This window comes from Tursiops truncatus, chromosome 5 (assembly GCF_011762595.2).
Source record: "Tursiops truncatus isolate mTurTru1 chromosome 5, mTurTru1.mat.Y, whole genome shotgun sequence".
Taxonomy (NCBI): Eukaryota; Metazoa; Chordata; class Mammalia; order Artiodactyla; family Delphinidae; genus Tursiops; species Tursiops truncatus.
In genome coordinates this window covers 61,709,984-61,725,179 of record NC_047038.1, presented here as the reverse complement: position 1 = coordinate 61,725,179, position 15,196 = coordinate 61,709,984, and the positions used below count along the sequence as shown (strand labels likewise).

Here is a 15,196-nt window from a genome sequence, read left to right as displayed (position 1 = left end):
CCCTATGAAAAACTTACTTTTATGATGATTCTGATGGACTGAAATTGTGTACTAGATTCTGAATCACAAAATTTTACATAGATTAAGAAATAATGAGATGGATCATTAGAAGTAATTTTACTTTGAAACTGTTAATGCAACGTGTGGCCCTTGATTTCAAAGGCAATAGAATTAGCTGTTAAAAATATAGATTCTGGGGGTGGGCTGCCGGGAACAGGGCGGAGTGCGGCCGCACGGGTGCGTCAAGGGGGAGAGGCAGCCGCTGCAATAGACGTGTTCCTCATGATCCGGCGCCACAAGACCACCATCTTCATGGACGCCAAGGAATCGAGCACCGTGTTCGAGCTGAAGTGCATTGTCGAGGGCATCCTCAAGTGGCCGCTGGTGGAGCAGCGGCTGTACAAGGACGACCAGCTTCTGGACGACAGAAAGACATTGGGCGAGTGTGGCTTCACCAGCCAGACAGCATGGCCTCGGGCCCCAGCCACTGTGGGGCTAGCCTTCAGAGCAGATGAAGCCTTTGAGACCCTGCACATCCAGCCCTTCTCCAGCCCACGTGAGCTGCTGGAGGTGATGAAGCCACAGGACTGAAGAAGGAGCGCCAATGAACAGGCTCTGCAGTGAGAGTCCCCCTCCCACCAACTGCACCCCAATAAGAGATTTGGGTGCCCCCCAAAAAAAATACAGAATCTGGGACTTCCCTGGTGGCGCAGTGGTTAAGAATCTGCCTGCCAAAGCAAGGGACGTGGATTTGAGCCCTGGTCCAGGAAGATCCCACATGCCGCGGAGCAACTAAGCCCGTGCGCCACAACTACTGAGCCTGCGCTGTAGAGCTCGAGAGCCACAACTACTGAGCCTGAGTGCCACAACTACTGAAGCCTGCACGCCTAGAGCCCATGCTCCACAACAAGAGAAGCCACGGCAATAAGAAGCCTGTGCACCGCAAAGAGTAGGCCCTGCTCGCTGCAACTAGAGAAAGCCCGGGCGCAGCAAGGAGGACCCAACACAGCCAAAAAAAAATAAATCAGTTAAAAAGAAAACCATATATATATATATATATATATATATATATATATATATATATATATATATAAAAAACTACAGAATCTTGGTCCCCCTTCCAAATCTACTGAATCAGAATCTGCATTTTAATAAGATCCCCAGGGAATTTGTATGCACATTACAGTTTGAGAAGCACTGGTCTGGGTCATCATTATAGTAATTAGTATTGTGATGGGTTGAAATGTGAACTCAAAACACCCACTGGTTTTTACGTTTTAGTCTAGAGATGAGCTGACCACATGTAAGTCCTGATATTTTTTAGGCAAAAAGGTAGTTTGAGAGAAAAATGGGGAGAAAGAACTGAGGTCTTCTTTTATTTTAGACTTGATGTGATTGTCCGGTTGGCAAAAGCATCCATTCACAATTCTGATACCCATTTTCTCTGGTCTTCTTTGTGGTCATACTCTGGCTCTCCTCTTTCCTTCGGCAGTCTTCCATATTCCTCAATTTAAATTCCCTGATTTTCAAAGGCAATAGTTTCTAGATTCTCAGCAGCCAAGTATTTATTGGGTAGAAATGAGTTAACCCAAGAAACGTTTGAAGTTGGCAGGATTCTGATGGTTCAGGAAATTTTGAAAGTCATCATATGGGGCTCTAAATATTGGAATGGTTGACAAGATTTTTCCAGCACATGGCAGATGTTGACTCACAGGAATTAATGTGATTAACCTTCAGGCAAAGTACGTTCAAGGCAGAGAGGTGAATCTGAGTCATTAGCTTTTGGTTCTGGAGCAATGAAAAATTACGGCATTTGCTCTGTCCATGCCCTTCCATACACAGATCACCTCATTTATATCATTGCTCCTTTATGTTTCTTTTCAAAAGTAAGAAATGCCAAGGTGAGTGACCAAAAGAGAGCAGCTATTCAGTATATGGCAATGACAACCAAGCTAAGGTTTTCTTCTCATCAAATATTTCTATTGAGAAGTCTTTTGTTTCTTCCTCTCTGTGCTTTCTTCTTGGAGAAGAAAGAGGCTTTTCAAAAGAGTTGCTGAAAAGTTACAATTTCTTCTCCTCTTAACTCCCCAACCCACTCCAATCTCTCCCCGGTGCTTTACCAAACCAGCATTTTCCAAGAACACCAAAGACCTAATTTTCAAATGTATTTGAAAAAAGATTAATTCTCAATCTACTTGAACTCAGAGAAGCATTTGGTATGGTTGACCATTAACTCCTCTAGAAACCATCTCCTCCCTTTGTTTCATGGGACACACATACTCCTGGTTTGCCTCCCACGTCTCGTCTCTATTTGCATAATCAGTTCCTAGCTCCTCCTCTGCCGCTCCTTTTTTTGAGTATTTCTTAGGGCTCCATCCTCTTCTCTTTCATTTTACTTCCCCTCCTGAAGCAATCTTATTCACCCTTTTGGCTTCAATTGAATCACTCCAATACTGTCAGTAATAATAACATTTAATGGTTGGTTATAATGTGCCAGGCACTGTACTAAGCGCTTCATTTGACGTATCTAATTTATTCCTCATAACAACTCCGAAATGTTTAACTCCATCCTGTGCTTCTCCTGAGTCTCAGAAATGCTCATACACACATATACCAGAAAAGTCCTTTGACTGTCTTGGAGGCACCTCAGAGGTGAAATGTTAAACATGGTATTCTTCATCTTTCCCACTCTACTCCATATAAAATCTATTCTTCCAAAATTGTCCCCTAAATCAGTTCGTGGTATCACCAACCACCAACTACTTGCTCAAGCCAGAAACGTAAGAGTCAAGCTTTTTTGATTCTTACATTTGACCATGCTGTCTAATCACTAAATCCTATTGATTTTACTTCCTAAATATCTTTCTAATATGCCATTTCTCGTGATTTCCATTACTTTCGATCAACTCCATGGTTTCTCAACTTTCACACCATTGACATGTTCGATCAGATAATTCTTTGTTATGGTAGATCGTCCTGTGCATTGTAGGATGTTTAGCAGCATCTCTGGCTTCTACCAACTAGATGTCAATGACGGCCCTTCGTCCTTCCCCCCAGAGTTGTGACAATTAGAAATGTCTCCAGGCATTACCGAATGTTCACTGGGAAGCAGTAATGCCCCCAGTTGAGAACTATGGCTTTAGTCCCAGTTAATATCATCTCCCTCTGTATTTAATACAACAGACTTTACAGTTTCAAGTCTTACATTTACATTTTTAATACATTTTGAGTTTATTTTTGTATAAGACAAGGGTCCAATTTCATTCTTTTGTATGTGGATATTCAGTTTTCCCCACACCATTGTTGCAAAGACTATCCTTTTGCCATTGTGTGTTCTTGGAATCCTTGTGGAAGATCAGTTGACTACTTATATGTCAGTTCATTTCTGGACTCTCTATTCTGTTCCATTGCTCTGCATGTCTGTCTTTATGCCAGTAAAACACTGTTTTAATTACCTCAAGTGATCTACAGATTCAATGTTATCCCCATCAAAATCCCAATGGTATTTTTTACAGAAATATAAAAAAGTCCTAAAATTCAAATGGAACCATAAGAGACCTCAAGTAGCCAAAGCAATCTTGATGAAGAACAAAGCTGGAGGCATTACATTTTCTAATTTCAAAATATATTATAAATTCACAGTAATTAAAAAAAAGCATTCCCAAGTTTTGACTCTTACTTATTCTTCAGTTTCCTTTTGGGCTGTATTGGATTTCCTTATATAAGCATTTCCTCAAAATACCAATTCTCTGTCCTTGGGCTTTTTGCAGCTCTTTTGTCCTTTGCTTGGAATGCTTCCACGTTCCCCTCTCCCTTCTCCTAGTCAATTGCCCATCATCCTTCAGGTCTCAGCTGACAAGTTACTTACTCAAAGAGATCCTTCTTAACCAGTACTGGTATTCCTCTCTACCAGACTAGGTTAGCCTCATGCTACCCAAACTATATGCTTCCATAACAGATTGCACTTCCTCTTTATATATATATATATATATATATATATATATATATATATATATATATATATATATATATATATATATATATATATATATATATGTTGTCTGCTTAGTACCTGCTACAATGCAGGGCACATAGTACAAACTCAAGTGATTGAATGCTTTGGAGACTCTATTGGAAAGAAGCAGTGGTATCTCGTAGCCTATAAGGATAGGAAATTCAGAGACGTCTCATTAGCTACAAGAAGTAGGAACCATAAAGTCAGGGACCAAGGTCACATTTTCTATCTGCTGGGACCAAATGATCTCTTGTCTCTATTCTTCTTGCACCCTTGCTTTACCTGTTTCTTTCTGCACTTCACTCTTTTTACCCATGTCAAATCAGCCTTGACTCTATAAGAACTCCATTACTGGCTTGTCTAATACCAAGTAACAAGTGCAACTAAATCATAAGTTTTCTGTAGTGCACAATTCAGTGGCCTCATATCCTGAAATTAATGAGAAAGATGAACAGTGAGATGTATGCCCTTGATTCTATGGTTACTTCTTTGGTTTTCCAGAAGCCAATAGAAAGACATATGAGAACTTAGAGAATTTTTTAAAAATCCTGAGCATCTCATGGACCCTCTTCCACAGAGCATCAGTGTTTGGTCCCAAAGAAACAAGGCCAAGAACTCTCATAATCTCCAAATGCTGACAGAGCCACCACTGAAAGCCAGCCAACATGAACTGACCCTTTTTCTTGTTGAATGGACACCACAGGAAATGATCATCAGTGAAAGAACTAACTTGATTTGTCTGATGGCCCTACAGAGACAAAGTTTTATTTATTTTTAAAACAGGACTAGAAATAGTGCCTTAAATTTTTAATTTCACTGTAAAGCTTGCTACCAGGCATAGGCAATTATATGCTTTGAGGAGCATGTATGGTGAAGCAGATGCATTTATGCTGAGACACATTCAGAGAAGAAAAAGTGGGCAAATTATATGGGGGCATATGGGCTTTGGTAAAAGACTCAGCCAATTGTCCCCACATCTCAAGAGCGAGACACAGCTTATATTTTGGAATAGCGGAAATCATACTTTTGTGGATGTAGATGAACGCTCAAGTGTGATACATCAGGCAGCAGAGGCTGCCACTTGGAGCAATGCTGATTTATTTTAGGTAAGCTAAGCCAAGGGAAACCCATAATTTTCTAAGGAAAAGATTTTGCAATCATCTTTAAACTTTCAGATGCTAATTCCTATCTTATTTCTATAACCACCCGCTCTAGAGCATGTTTAATGAAAATAAGAGATGATGGCTGTCATATCTTAAGTGAGCTAAATTTTATCTGTGCTGAAAATCAATGTGAAATAATCTCTAATTATAAAGCTGGGAAACAGAACATTTCAGCACATGTGCGTTAAAGGAGCAGGTCCCCAGTTCTTACCATTAGAGCTGTCTTGAAAATTACTCACATCTGCTAAAAGGGGAAAAGACTGAGCTTCTTCATCCGTGTTTTTTAAAAAATCTAAATATTTTGCAATTATGATGAAGTTTCGCCTGAACACCGATTTTTTTCTATGTTAGTGATTAAAGACATTTTATTTTACATGAAAAATGTCTCTGATTTGTGTAATACTGAATGTAGAAATTATATAGCATACCACACATAATTTTGCAAATGCTAAATAGATGGTATATGCTAGGTGTCATGTTAAATGCCTCACATGTTATCTGACTTATGTTTACTTCCCGGTCAAGATAATGATCAAGTGGCAAAAACTTCCCATGGGACTAATTCTACTAAAAATTTTCCAAAAGATTCAGAAATCCACTTCAAATCTTCAGACAACAGCAACACAACAGCAAACCATAGAGAAAAGAACATAAAAAATGCTTTCATATGATATATAGCTTCTTTAAATATTTTAAAGGGTTGGGTTTTTATGGCTTGGGAAACATGATATTAATCATTTATCTTTGTACTTAAATAACAAGTCATATTTAATCTAAATCAAATCATTAATCTACATATGTTATGTACTGCTATGTGCTGAGATATGTAAGGGAGGTTTCCATATGGAACTAAATTCATAAACTCATTTCTTCAGCTTTTCTTCCTTTCAACTCAGTAGTCCACTTTCAAACCTGTGATTAAGAAAGAGGCAACATATAGCAAAAAAAAAAAAAAAAAAAGGATTCTTGAAAATCTCATAAATAATTGGGCCATGTTATACAGTTGATGGTCTTTTTGCATTGCTGCTCACATTTTGAAAACTGCATTTTCTCCCTCAGTTTCCAAAACCACCAGTGAAAAAAATGATCTCTATAGGCATAAAAAGCTCCCTTAAGAACTGAATGGACAAATGATCATCTACACTATGTGGGTAAATCTTTTTAGACTGGTCATTTTTATCCTTCAAATTGCACATAACTTTGTGCTGGAATTGATGTTAAACTTAACAAGGTGCTCTGATCTTATATCAACTCTCAGATTTTTCTTTTGTTTAGAGATCATGGAAGTGTTGCTGAAAATTCTCATTCAGTTTCATAAAAGATCTGCCCATAAACTTCAAAAATCCTAAACCACCGTAGGTCTCACTAAATGAAAATACATTTGATCACATTTACCTATGTGAAGGGGAAAATTAACCAAATCAACTCTTATGAGGCTCTATCAAGTCATTTTGAATTGTTGTAAAAGGCATTAGTGGAACATTGATTAGTAACTAAAAGCTGAAATAGACTTAGTTGATCGAGGGATAATAAAACCCTGAAAAATGTTGATCTTATTATTACTGTTTTTCAGCTATATCCTTAAGGTTGGGTCAAATCAATTCATCAACAACTCAGCTGAACAGCTGATATTCTACTTTAGAGAAAGGAAACTGCATCCATCGATCACCCCAACATTATTGAGTTACACTAAATTTCTCTCACTTTAAAAGTCTTTTAAGCAGAGAATGTCAAAATCTTTTATGCTAAGAAGGAATACCTACCTCTTAGCTGAAATTTCATGGCTGAATTTTGTGCATTTCTTCGTGAAATAATGTTGCCTCTCAGAATAATTCATGTCTTCTGGCTTTTATAAGGTCACTTATATCCTACAACTTTTGAACTGGGATGTCTATTTTATATTAAAATGGTATATTTACTATTCTGCTGGGGCACTACAAGGGATAGAAAGGAAATTTGCACACCATTCTAATGCAGGCTGCCTTTAAGAAGCCATCATAACTGACAATCACATTCCAGTGTATGTTTTCTTGAAGACACTTGGTCAGAAATGTGTTTCATCATTCACCGACAATTTCAACCTATCTTTTCAGTATGAACTAGGCCACTCAACTGTGAACAACAGTTCATTATAAGCTCAATTTTTAAAATTGAAAATGCAGGATCTTATACATATATTTGTCAAATTGATTAGTATGTGAAAATGAAGATTGAATATAAGTCTGGAAGCTCTCCTACAGAGAGCTTTTTTTATTACCTAATAAAAAAAGCCCATTTTTTCCGCTTAGAATAGTAGGTCCTTAAAAGTCCAAGGACATGGATTTCTATGATATTTTTCATGTCAGTCAGTCAATAATTTACTAAGCACCCACTGTGTTCCTATGTTTATTGTATATAAATTTCAATATTTTCATCTTGAGAAAATGAAAGCCAAGATTTGTTATAATCACATAGTTCTTTTTTTAAATTAGAAAACAAAGACTATACTACCTGAAATCTTTCAACTCCCAACTCATCTGACTAGTGTTTATATTGTTGTGGGGTTTTGTTCTAGTCCTTTGATGCTCAAAGCTGGTTTGCAGCCCAGATGCAACTTTCACCTGAAGCTTGTGAGAAATACTTACAAACTATCTAGCCAATAATGAGTTAACATCCAAAATATATAAGAAACTTATACAACTCAAGAGCAAAACAAACAGGCAAACAATCTGATTAAAACTTGGCAGAGGTCCTGAGTAGACATTTTTCCAAAGAAGACATGCGAATTGCCAACAGGTACACGAAAAATGCTCAGCATTACTAACCATCAGGGAAATGCAAACCAAAACTACAATGACATAGCATCTCATACATTTTGGGATGTGTATTATAAAAAAAAGGGGGGGAAAACAATTGTTGGTGAGGATGTGTAGAAAAGGGAAACCGTGTGCACTACTGGTAGAAATGTAAATTGCTATAGCTAATGTAGAAAACAGTAAGCAGTTTCCTCAAAAAATTAAAAATAGAACTACCATATGATCCCGCAATTCCATTTGTGGGAATATATCTGCAGGAAATGAAATAACTATTGTGAAAAGATATCTGCATCCCTATGTTCATTGCAGCATTATTCACAATAGCCAAGACATGGAAACAACCTGTCTATCGATGGATGTATGGATAAAGAAGTTGTGATATATATACATACAATGGAATATTATTCAGCCTTTAAAAAGAAGGAGATCCTGTCATTTATGAGAACATGGATGGACCCTAAGGGCATTATGCTAAGTGAAATAAATCCACTTGTATGTGGAACACAAACGTGCCAGATTCATAAAAGCAGAGAGTGGAATGGTGATTGTCAGGAGCTAGGTGGGGGTGGGGTGGAGGAAATGGGAGATGTTAATCAAACTTCAGTAAGAAAAAACAAAAAAATAACAAAATAAAAACGGTAGGGCTTCCCTGGTGGCACAGTAGTTGAGAGTCCGCCTGCCGATGCAGGGAACACGGGTTCGTGCCCCGGTCCGGGAGGATCCCACATGCCGCGGAGCGGCTGGGCCCGTGAGCCATGGATGCTGAGCCTGTGTGTCCGGAGCCTGTGCTCCGCAACGGGAGAGGCCGCAACAGTGAGAGGCCCGCGTACCGCAAAAAAAAAAAAAAAAAAAAAAAAAAGAAAAAAGAAAATGAGTAAGTTCTGGGGATCTAATGTATAGCATGGTCACTATAGTTAAAAATACTGTATTATATACCTGCAAGAGAGTAAATCTTAAATGTTCTCAATACACACAAACACACACACACACAGAGGTAATTATATGAGGTGATGGAGCTGTGTACTAACCCTATTATAGTAATCATTTCATGATAAATAGGTGTATCAAATCATCACATTGTATGCCTTAAACTTTTACACAATGCTATACATGAATTGTATCTCAATAAAGCTGAAAAAAATTAAAGGTAAAGAGAAAAAAGAAATACCATATCTCAGGTCCCATCCTCAGATCTACTGAATCTGCATTTTAGAATCTGCATTTTAACATGATCCCCAGGTGATTGGTAAATTTGAGAGGCACTGATACATATTGTACCATGAAATTAGAGACAAAGTATAATGTTTTCAAAGAAGAAAGAGCTATTTAGATATAACTATCACATGATTAAACTATTAAGTGAATAAAGAATTATTCATTGTTGATTATTGGTTTATAAATAGATTGAAGATTTTTGTTTTGCTGATGAGCAATATTTATGTGACAACAAAATAACTCATTAAGGATTAAGAAATATAAAACAAGACATTTTTACATACTACTAAATAATTGGCTTGGATTGCTGTTACTGTTTCAATTAAGTGTTTATTTTAGAGAGCTGTATATGAAACATCATTTGGATAACCCATTAGAAGATAATAAATGCTTTGCATCTTAAATGTTAGAGCTCATCATTATTTCTCTGGTATATGCATGGTCGATGCCATTATCCAAATTGTATAGGTGAAGAAAAGAGGTCAAAGAATTTAAGCCATTACCCATATAGTGTGATGTGTTTGTTGGGCCTGTTCATTTGCCCAACTTGAACAAATTGCCATGATAGAAACCCAACTTAAGCCAGTGTAAACATAATTGAAAATTCTGGAATGTTTGTATCTAGAATACGGCAGATATGAGGGATACGGGGCTCAAGGCACACCTTACCAGCTTAACACTCTCAGCGGAAAAAGTAACACTTGTCCTCTCCTTGGTGGCTCTGGCAGAAATTCCTGGCAGGCAGTCTCACTGGCTCACTTTGAGTCACTGTGGCTGGAGGGATAGGATAGAATTGTGTGGCCAAGAGGAGAGGATTAAAGAAATAACAGGATCAGTGTCAGTGCCTACAAAGCATGAGGAAAGAGGTTTTCCCTGGAAAGAGGGATTCTGAGTTTTAGAAGGGTAAAAGAAAATAGAAATCAATATAATGGTAAGTGCTTAACTGGGTCAAGATCATACACTGAGGAGTTTCGATTTCTCTTTTCAATTACACTTTACAGAAACATTGAAGCAGTTGTTATCATTTGGTTGTGGTGATGGGATGTGCTCATACTGAAATTTCCTGGAGGAGTATTTAAGCATACGTTCACCTGCATAGAGCCTTAGACTGATATAGTAAGGGTCTCAGGTGAGAGTGGGTGGAACAATGTGAGGGCAGAATCCAAGGTTTCACCAGATATCTATCTGTACTTAGGAAGTTTAATTTATTCAAAATATTCTCTAAATTGGGTCTCAATTGGACAGTGATAAAAGATTAGTAAATGTAAGGTGTCTTGGTTTTACTTATTTATTTTTAAACATCTTTATTGGAGTGTAATTGCTTTACAATGGTGTGTTAGTTTCTGCTGTATAACAAAGTGAATCAGCTATACAGATACATTTATCCCCATTTCTCCTCCCTCTTGCATCTCCCTCTCACCCTCCCTATCCCACCCCTCTAGGTGGTCACAAAGCACTGAGCTGATCTCCCTGTGCCATGCGGCTGCTTCCCACTAGCTATCTATTTTACATTTGGTAGTGTATATATGTCAATGCTACTCTCACTTTGTCCCAGCTTGGCATCTTGGTTTTCATAACATGATGCCTTTTTATTTTAAAGAAAATAAATGTGTGTCATATTCCCCGTCCCCCTCCTTTTTCTTTTTTGGTAACCACACCTGTGGAAAGCCCATCTGTTCAGATTAAGAATTCATGTTAGTACGGCAGGTGGCAAGTGGGTCCTTACCTGGGAAGAAATAAATAGCCCCTCAACAGTTGCCTTGAGAAATGCAAGCAACACATCATTAAAACTCAAAACAATTGTTTGCCACATTTCTTTAACGCTTCTGGTATGTATGACGCTCAACATTAATGATTAAAATGAGAATTGCCAATCTTGAAGTTATCAGTTACTAAGGTCTTTCTAGCCACATTTATAGGAATAAATGAGAAAAAATATCAATCGATGCTTTCTTGCTTAAATAATTTTTTCACCCCATGCATCTGAGGGTTAGGCCATCATAAGTTTTCAAGCCCTTAGGAAAACATACCAGTTTCCCCAATCCTTCATTAAATGTGCATTAATGCATTCTTCATCTCTTCTTTAATGGTCCCTAAATTCTAAAGTATTTTTCAGTTTTGGATCTTTTTGTGTAAAATGTTTTATTTAAATCTCTCTTTCTGATTTCTACAGGTAAATAGCTAATGATCACTGTTAACTTCTTTCAATGTAACATGATTAATTATAACTCCAGTGTTTGTAACTACTATATCTATGATAATACAGTATTGCTTATCCTTACCTTTAAATCCCCAGCCAGTTTCTAATATCTGCCCTTCTATATAACCTTTTCCTTTTACAATAGAGTGCTTAATGAGATATTAGTCTCTAATTAGTCTCTAATCATTTAGATTATAGAAAAATCCCCTAAAGTCTTTTCAACCAGTTTCTTTTTAACCTGAACATTGAAATCCTCTCTTATGTAGTACAAATCTTTCTTCATTCTCTGAAAGTCACTTCGAAAGATGTTTCATATTTCTAGAAAATGGGTAAACCTCACTATACTCAGATGCCATCTTGTTCAAAGCTTTTAATGCTTTGTTTAAGGCATGTTACTACAGTGCTAGGATAAGACTTACCACATGTAAAGATATTTACAGCATTGAGTAGGCTGTGAAATACAATCATCTTGGGCAGCAGAGCCAGAATGTGAAGAGTACTAAAATTAAGATGCTCTCTTTCTATTCCTTGACTGTAACTCCTTTCAACTTCACACCTTTTGAAAATCAAAGCCTACTATTAAAATAAAGCCATATAGAAATAAGTCCTCTTTTTCAAGCGCCTAATAAAAACTGAAATTGAATTTAATTGATGCCCCTTAAATTAATCTCTCTGTGGTTTCATTTTCAACGTTAGCAACAAAAAGACTATTAAAAAAGGAATCCAAATCCCAAAATCTGCACTTAATCCTCCACTGCTAAATTTAAGAATCTTTGTGTGGCATGGACATGAAATATGCCTATGTATTTATAAGATATTTTAAGCATAAACCAAGCCATCTGTCCATCTTCGTGTCTCCCCACTTTTCATGCTATTCTCTTTCCTACCCTTAGTAGCTCTTCCTTTTAGCTTTAAAGCAATACACAGGTTTCATAAAAATAGACACCTGAGCTCATGTGTTACCAAAAAAAACTATGCATATATCACTAAGTATATATCATTTATGTTTGTAAAATGTCTATTTCTATATACATATCAGTGTATTACTATGGATACACAGAAAAAGCACTGGAAGAATACTCACCAGGTTATTTAACTAACTGAGGAGGAGTGGGATGGGTTGGTGTAGAGGGCAGGAAATGAAGACAGACTTCTAGGTTTACATGTTTTATTTTTTACATTACACAAAAAAACATACATATATTTAACTTGTACAGACATTTTACAAAATTAAATGCACTTTCAAACTATTGCTTCCCATTTATGGAGAATTTTGGGACAAGGGTGAAATCCCACTCCTTGGTCACTGACAATCTACCCTTCCAAGCATCTAAGTGAAAAGAGGTGAATTCCAGTAAGATAGAGGAGCAAGCAATATTAAGCACAGAGAAGTGGGGGAAGTTGGAGAGTGGCAAAGAGACACTGGTTTGGTAATAAGAAGTGATGGGAGATGTCCAAGAAAGTATTTTCAGTAGCATAGCAAGGGTAGAAATCAGAAGTTGGGGTAAGCAGGAAACCATAAACAACAACAAAAAAACAACCTGCAGACTGGGAGAAAATATTTGCAAATAATGCAACCAACAAGGGCTTAATTTCCAAAATATACAAACAGCTCATACAACTCAACAACAAAAAACAAACCAATCAAAAGACCTAAATAGGCATTTCTCCAAAGAAGACATAAAGATGGCCAACAGGTACATGAAAAGATGTTCAACATCACTAATCATTGGAGGAATGAAAATCAAAACTATAATGGGATACCACCTCACATAGGTCAGAGTGGCCATCATTAAAAAGTCTGCAGGACTTCCCTGGTGGCACAGTGGTTAAGAATCTGCTGGCCAATGCAGGGGACATGGTTCAAGCCCTGCCCCGGGAAAATCACACATGCCACAGAGCAACTAAACTGGTGCACCACAACTACTGAGCCTGCACTCTAGAGCCCATGAGCCACAACAACTGAGAAGGCATGCTACAACTACTGAAGTCCATGTGCCTAGAGCCAGTGCTCCGCAACAAGAGAAACCACTGCAATGAGAAGCCCGTGCACCGCAATGAAGAGTAGCCCTGGCTCTTCACAACTAGAGAAAGCCTGCACACAGTAACGAAGACCCAACACAGCCAAATAAAGAAAGAAAAAAAAATAGTCTGCAAATAACAAATGCTGGAGAGGAGATGGAGAAAAGTGAACCCTCTTATACTGTTGGTGGGAATGTAAGTTGGTGCAGCCACTATGGAAAACAGGATGGAGGTTCCTCAAAAAACTAAAAATAGAGAATCCTAAAGATACTATCAGAAAACTGCTAGAGCTAATTAATGAATCTGGTAAAGTAGCAGGATACAATTTAATGCACAGAAATCTCTTGCATTCCTATACATTAATGATGAAAAATCTGAAAGAGAAATTAAGGAAACACTCCCATTTACCACTGCAACAAAAAGAATCAAATACCTAGGAATAAACCTACCTAAGGAGACAAAAGACCTGTATGCAGAAAACTACAAGACACTGATGAAAGAAATTAAAGATGATACAAACAAATGGAGAGATATACCACGTTCTTGGATTGGAAAAATCAACACTGTGAAAATGACTATACTACACAAAGTAATCTACAGATTCAATGCAATCCCTATCAAACTACCAAGGGCATTATTCACAGAACTAGAACAAAAATTTTCGCAATTTGTATGGAAACACAAAAGACCCAAAAAGCAAAAGCAATCTTGAGAAAGAAAAATGGAGCTGGAGGAATCAGGCTCCCTGACTTCAGACTATACTACAAAGCTACAGTAATCAAGACAGTATGGTACTGGCACAAAAACAGAAAGATACATCAATGCAAGAGGATTGAAAGCCCAGAGATAAACTCATGCAAGTATGGTCACCTTATCTTTGATAAAGGAGGCAAGAATATACAGTGGAGAAAAGACAGCCTCTTCAATAAGTGGTGCTGGGAAAACTGGACAGCTAATGAATAAAAGAATGAAATTAGAACATTCCCTAACACCATATACAAAAATAAACTCAAAATGTATTAAAGACCTAAATGTAAGGATAGATACTATAAAACACTTAGAGGAAAACACAGGCAGAATACTCTATGACATAAATCACAGCAGGATCCTTTTTGACCCACCTCCTAGAGAAATGGAAATAAAAGCAAAACTAAACAAATGGGACCTAATGAAACTTCAAAGCTTTTGCACAGCAAAGGAAACCATAGACAAGACGGAAAGACAACCCTCAGAATGGGAGAAAGTATTTGCAAATGAAGCAACTGACAAGGGATTAATCTCCAAAATATACAAGCAGCTCATGAAGCTCAATATCAAAGAAACAAACAACCCAATCCAAAAATGGGCAGAAGGCGTAAACAGACATTTCTTCAAAGAAGATATACAGATTGCCAACAAACACATGAAAGCATGCTCAACATCACTAATCATTAGAGAAATGCAAATCAAAAGTACAATGAGGTATCACCTCAAACCAGTCAGAATGGCCATCATCGAAAAATCTACGAACAATAAATGCTGGAGAGGGTGTGGAGAAAACGGAACCCTCTTATGCTGTTGGTGGGAATGTAAATTGATACAGCCACTATGGAGAACAGTATGGAGGTTCCCTAAAATACTAAAAATAGAACTACTATATGACCCGGCAATCCCATTACTGGGCATATACCCTGAGAAAACCATAATTCAAAAAGAGTCCTGTACCACAATGCTCATTGCAGCACTATTTACAAGAGCCAGGACATGGAAGTAACCTAAGTGTCCATCAACAGATGAAGGAATAAAG

General features: G+C 37.5%; 1 pseudogene; it reads left to right on the top strand.

The window, feature by feature from the left end:
- Positions 1–282: 282 nt before the first annotated feature.
- Positions 283–591, top strand: LOC101322908 (elongin-B pseudogene; annotated as a pseudogene).
- Positions 592–15,196: the final 14,605 nt, after the last annotated feature.